Below are 6,806 nucleotides of genomic sequence, written 5' to 3'. Positions count from 1 at the left end.
AAAGAGACCCAATTGTGGGGTAGTGCTTAGAGTGCTGGACTTAGGCCAGGGCACTTGGGTGCTTTCATCCATGAACCAAACTGGGCCAGTTATTCTCTCTAACTTGCCTTACAGAGCTGTTGTGAGGATGAGATGGAAGAGGGGGAACTGTGTGTATGCTGTTCTCTGAGTTGGTTAGAGGAAGATGGGATAAAAATGGTCTAGGGATACACTGGGGCCGCAGAACAAGGAAGAAACACCAGTGCTTTATTGTTCTGTGTTAATTTTTATATCTCACCCCACCCAAGAAAAGTCCAGCTTTATATGAACAGACATTTTGTATCGGTGATATACGTCAATGAACACAAACTAGTTTGAAGAGATGTAGTGCTTCCTCCTCTGTCATCCGGCTCTTCCTTCAGGATTGGTTTTGGCAATGCTCCATCACCATCACTATGGACACCCTCTGTTAAGGAAAATCCCTGTTCGTTATTGTGCACAAAACATCACATGTCAAATAAAATCTCATCAATAATTGCACCTGTAACCTCGGCGCTGGAAAACACTGTCAATTCCCAGCCAATTTATGGTGACCCTGGAGGGTTTCCAAGACAAGAGACCTCCAAAGGTGACTTGCCATTGCCTGCCTCTGTGTCGTGAGCCCTGGAAGTCCAGGGTGGGCTCCCAACCAAGTACTGACCCGGGCCAACCCTATTTAGCTCCCAAGATCTGACAACGTCAGGCCAGCCGGAACCATCCAGGTCAGGGATAGGTAATGATAGAGCTTTTTTTTAAATGTTGAATTTGGGAGACAGTGCAACCCAAAGCAGACAGAATTATGCCCTTCTCAATGCCATGTTAACACTGAGACTAGACTACTCTAATGCACCGTACATAGGTATCTCCTCAAAATAAATTGGAGACCCCAGTTGATGGAGAATAATGACATTTGGTTACTATCAAGAGCTAGGCACAACATGCATCTTACACCCATCCTGCCGTCACTTAATTGGCTGCCCATCGGTTACTGAGTCCCATCGGTTACTGAGTCAATTCAAGGTACTGACTGTCACTGACAAAGCCCTTCATGGGCTTGGGCCCTCAGAATTGCAAGGGCCAGCACTCCACCTATGTCCTGGTGCAACAACTTGACTCATTAGAGTAGGGCTTTCTCCTAATGCTACCCTACAGATGGACAAGATCTGGTGTAGTGGTTAGGAGCGCGGACTCTAATCTGGGAGAACCGGGTTTGAGTCCCCACTTCTCCACATGCAGCTGTTGGTGTGACCTTGGGTCAGTCACAAGTTCTCTCAGAGCTGTTATCTCAAGAGCAGTCCTCGAAAGAGCTCTCTCAGCTCCACCTACCTCACAGGGTGTCTGTAGTGCAGAAGGGAAGGGAAAGGGGATTGCAAGCCACTCTGAGGCCCAATCTGCATTTAGCATTTGCTCATTTGTTTTACCAAACCCACACTGGAACAGAAAAAGATGCAGTTCAAAACCACATTCAGCTACCCCGGGCCAACACTGTACTGATTGCAGAGTCATCCCCCAAAAATAGTCATAAAACAGCCATAAATCAATGCAGACAGCCACAATAAAACCAGAGATCAAACAAAGTGAAAGCAGCATACAGTCTGGACACTGCCATCAAATGCAACGCTCAATCAAAGTGAAAGTGGCATGCAATGTAGACGGGAATTTCTGTTCCAGTGTGGGTTTGGTATAACAGCAGCGCAAAAGCTAGATGCCGACTGGGCCTGAGACTCATTCGGGTAGTGAAGGGAGGGGTATGAATCCAATCTCCTCCTCCTCCTCCTCCTCCTCCTCCTTCTCAGTTGTGGCCCCCACCCTGTGGAATGGCCTGCCTGAGGAGTTCAGGAAGGCTCTCATGCTCCTGGCATTTCACAAACTATGTAAAAAAGAACTGTCACCCTGACCTGGATAGCCCAGGCAAGCCCGATCTCGTCGGATCTCAGAAGCTAAGCAGGGCCAACCCTGGCAAGTACTTGGATGGGAGACCGCCAAAGAACACCGGGGTTGGGAGGCAGAGGCAGGCTATCAAGCGACTTCTCTGAACATCCTCCATGCCCCAGTAGGAGTCACCAGAGGTCGCCATGACTTCCAGGCATGGGCACACACACACAAATGCAAAAAAATGCCAAAGGAAAAAAAAGAATTGTTCAGGGGGCATTTGTGTAAAGGAAATAAGGCTATCTCACAAAGGGTTGGCCCACATCTACTGATGTGATACCGTGTTCTTAGTTAACATGTCACGTTTAATACTTGTGCTTTGTTCAGACAACCAGCTCCATTTCAAATTTCTACAATTCCTAGTCCCGTTACTTCACTTATTAGATTATCATCCCATAGAGTGCGTAATCCACTTTGAATCTCAGTGAGAAAGGTGGACTACAAGCAACTTCTATCAGTCAATCAATCAACTTAAAATAATGAGTTTAAACTCTGTTTAGGATGGCACTGAGTAAGAAGCACATCAAATGGGCTCTAATGTAGGTTAACGGCAGTGCAATCTTTGTTTTAAAGATTTTAATAGCTAAACTGTAACGCGTAAAATCTTTCATCTTAGTCCTAAACACAGTTACATCCTTCTAAGTCCACTGACTTCAATGGAGGGAGCAACTTTATTTAGGATTTCACTGTAGGTGCATCCATGACTGTTAGCAGTGTTAGAGAAATTCCATGCCCAATGGCTAAGAATAAATTAATTTTTATTTTTTCCCTTCTGACCTTCTATTTTTGAGTCTTTAAGGCTTAAATTTCTCTAATATGGACAAGCTTGTATACAAGATTTCTTTTCTCTTTCTGCCCTTCTGTTTCTTGTTAGTTAAAAAAAAAAGAACTTAGGGTGGTAACTAAAGTTCAGCCAGCAGTTGCACAAATGATACTGAATTGTTATACTATTGGAAGAAAAAAATTCCCCTGGGCTGGTATCCTATCATGAAACTTCAATATTGATTTATCTGAGAGTCTGGATTTGCTCACTCTTTGAGTTTCTGAAACACAGACACTTTGTTCTTAGAGGAGAAGAGGAAGTCCGTTTAAAAACCCAGTTTGAAACACTGTGTGTGAGGCTTGGTTGTGTGTTTACTGGCAGCAGGTCAGCATGATTACTGTACGTGGGTGTGGACCGCTAGAAGAATCATGCTGATGCAATTCTGAAAATTTTATTGCGTGTGACACAATATAAAAGGCAGAGGAATAATGCCATTGCTTTTTATCGCACCTTTCTTCAAGCAACTGCATCAGTTTTAATTTTATGTGAACATATGACGCTGCCTGTGGCACTTTTGCTTACTGGGGAGACGGTTTTACCTTTAAACCACCCTCTGTGTACCTAAACTTGGTAGATTTCTGCTGCCACCAGGAATTAAAAATTCCAAATCTCTCTCTTTTGGTAGAATGACCTAAGGTCTGGGCACTTCAGAGGACTATGTGGCCCTAAGGAAGGACTATTCTGATTTCTGGGATAAATTTAAAGAAAAAATGATTTATTTAATAAAGAACAAAATAGGTTTCTGGTTATTTTGAACTTTTGCTGATGAAAGGAACTTGTACATATAACTGGCAAAGCTTGGTGTCACAAACAGTCTCTCAGACTCCCAAAACTCCACTCTGACAGGTGTAGACACTCAGTCTAATCTCTCTCATATATATAGCCACACAGGCTGAACTCTTTGTCTTATTCACACAGAATAGACTCAAAATCTCCCCTAGTCACACAGAGTATGCTCTCTCTTCAAACTTCACAGAATCACTCTCATAGACACCCCTCCTCCCCCACTCTGTCATCAGCCAATCACATCACACTTGTCTCCTTCTATCATTCCTCTTACAGTACTGCAGTCAAACTAAACATTTAAAGAAACACACACACCAAAATATGAAATCATTACACTGCCTTCTACCTAGTCAGACCACTGGCCTGTCTAATCTAGCTCAGTCTTTTCTGCTCTGACTGGCAGCGACTCTCCAGAGTCTCATACAGAGAGAGGTCTTTCACAATGTTCATTACCGTGAATCCTTTAACTGGAAATGTCAGGCACTGAACCTGGGAGTGGCTGTTTGCAAAATGTGTGCTCTACCACGGAATGACGGTCTTTTAAATTGTGGCTAACAATGAAATATTTTCAAACAGTATTGTCTAACATTGTTGGCTTCTTAACTGCAAAAGAAGCTATCTTAAACATGAAATTTACTTCATGCAAAAGTTCACCACCCAGACCTGGCTATCCTGCATGTGTATTATGATGGTTACAATACAGTCCCTATGCAGAGTTACTCCAGACTTAGACCAATAGGCTTAACTCGGAGTAACTGTGCATGGGATTGAAAAAGGCTGTATTGCAATTCAATGTGGTCTACTCAGCGTTGATGCACACTTAAAAAGTCTCACATTTCAGCTGTTCTTATCTTAAAAATAAAAAAACTTCCACAGGCATAGAGGAAACAAGTTCGTGTTTGTACATGACATGAATACAAATGTACAGATGCCAGTGTGCCAGTTTAACATGTAACACGAGGATAAATCATGCATACAAGCTGTGCTGCAAAACTGTGGACCAGAAATGAAATAAAAAATAAGATCTTCAAAGAACAAACGGAAGAGGATGCTGAAGATGATTCAACCCTGTGATGCCACTAGTTCTAGGGATCCCTTGCAGGATTTCCCACAAACTACAACTTTAAAATTCAGCGCTAACGCCATTCAGTCCTTACATATGTATTCTCACCAATCCTCCAGAAGGGCTATACATCCTCTTTATTTTATTCCTTATTTCGGAATACTGAATAGTAGATCATAACAGAACAAATTTGGAGTCCAGTGCACCTTTAAGACCAACAAAGTTTTATTCGAGATATGAGCTTTTGTGTGCACACACACTTTTTCAAATACATTGGAAGGAAGGTAAGGTTCAAACTTATAGATGGGATGGACCACAAATTAACATGTCACTTGATGAAGATGTTTTAAGATACTAAGCAACACAAAACAAAATAACAAGCTAAGGTTATAAGGTCAACAGTTGTAAAGCAATAAATATGTCAAAATAAGGCTGAGACTTTCCATTCACTCCTCTCATGTAATGTAATGTAATGTAATGAATAGTAGAATGTAATGTAATTTGGAATGGTAGATCTAATCATACCACCTCAAAGAGGTGCTTGAGAGATGGATGGCGCATAATAACAGGGGCTCAGTTAATTACTCCCAGCATTCCCTTAAGAAGGTGACATCTGCCCGTCAATCTCCAATTTTGACTTATTTTCTTCACTATGTTTTCCCCTGGAATTAACCCCAAACAAATGGTGACCATATAAACTATGTTATTCCAGTGTGGTCCTTGCATCTGTCAAACACCTTTATTATGCTGTATGCTAATTTGCTGCTCACCCTCTACCTATAATGTATGGACTGGCAACTTCCACTTCAATGTATCTGAAGAAGTGTGTGTGCACCCAAAAGTTTATTCCTTGAATAAATGTTTGTTGGTGTTAAAGGTGCCACTGATCTCAAACTTTGTTCTGCTGCTTCAGACCAATATGGCTGCCTACTTGAATCTATCTTCAAATTCTATGCATTTGTAGTATAGACAATGTAGAAGTGAAAAAGAAGAAGAAGAAGAGATTGGATTTATACCCCACCCTTCACTTGGAGTCTCAGAGAGGCTTACAAACTCCTTTCCCTTTCCCTCTCCACAACAGACACCCTGTGAGGTGGGTGGGGCTGAGAGAGCTCTGACACAAACGGCTCTTTTTCAAGGACAGCTGTGCCAGAGCTTGCGACTGATCCAAGGTCACATCAGCAGGTGCAAGTGGAGGAGTGGGGAATCAAACCCGGTTCTCCCAGATTAGAGTCCATGCACTTAACCACTACACCAAACCAGCACAACCCTCTGAACCATGATCCATAGTGTACTGTCTGTAGATTATTTAGATGTTAAAAACATAGTCCTATGGATCTGTATTCAGAATTACATCCCTCTACATTCGCCAGTGCTAACTCTCAGGTAGGGGTGCCAGGTCCCTCCTGGCCACCAGCAGGGGTTGGCGGGGTAGGGTTGGGAAACTCCTGGAGATTTGGAGATGGAGCCTGGGCAGGACAGGGAGCTCAGTGGGGTACAATGCCGTAGAGCCCAATCTCCAAAGCATCCATTTTCTCCAGGAGAACTGATCTGTAGTCTGGAGAAGAGGTCTAATTCCGGGGGATCCCCAGGTCCCCTCTGGAGGCTGGCACCTCTAGGTAGACCTTAGATTGTACCCCATTTCTAGGTAAATTTGGTTTCGATCTAATGTAAATGAAAGAAAAGTCTGTTAATTTCTGCCCTTTTCCAGGAGGCGGAGGCGGCGGCGGCGAGTAGATCTTGAGCACGGAAGGTGACGGCGCACCGACTCGCGAGGACGGACAAAGCTTGCAAGAATACTGGGGGAAAGGCGAGGCCGGTGAGAAGATGCAAGCGCTGTTAACTCCCCCTAGTGGCCGCGCCGCGCTCCAGCCCCGAAGAGCCCAGCCGAAGCATAGAGATAGGAAAAAGCGACACGCAGCCTGAAGTTCCGGTACCAATGGAACGCCACGACAGGAGAGAGAGTCACGCAGTGCCGTTATTGTCTGTCAACACATCTCGTTTTAACGGAACTGAAGCGCCCGTTCTAGTTTCCCAATACAAGACATACAAGGGTTTCTTCATGGAAGATCCAAATGGTACCCCGGTTCTGACAGAAGCATTCCCTTCGTAGCCGGAAGGTCAGATTGCGGCGACCCTATTTTCCGGGTTGTCTCTGGGGCGGCGGCGCTCTATCCCTGAACA

The sequence above is a fragment of the Gekko japonicus genome, unplaced genomic scaffold (assembly GCF_001447785.1).
Source record: "Gekko japonicus isolate JY-2015 unplaced genomic scaffold, Gekko_japonicus_V1.1 scaffold384, whole genome shotgun sequence".
Lineage (NCBI taxonomy): Eukaryota > Metazoa > Chordata > Lepidosauria > Squamata > Gekkonidae > Gekko > Gekko japonicus.
This window is presented reverse-complemented; position numbering follows the sequence as displayed.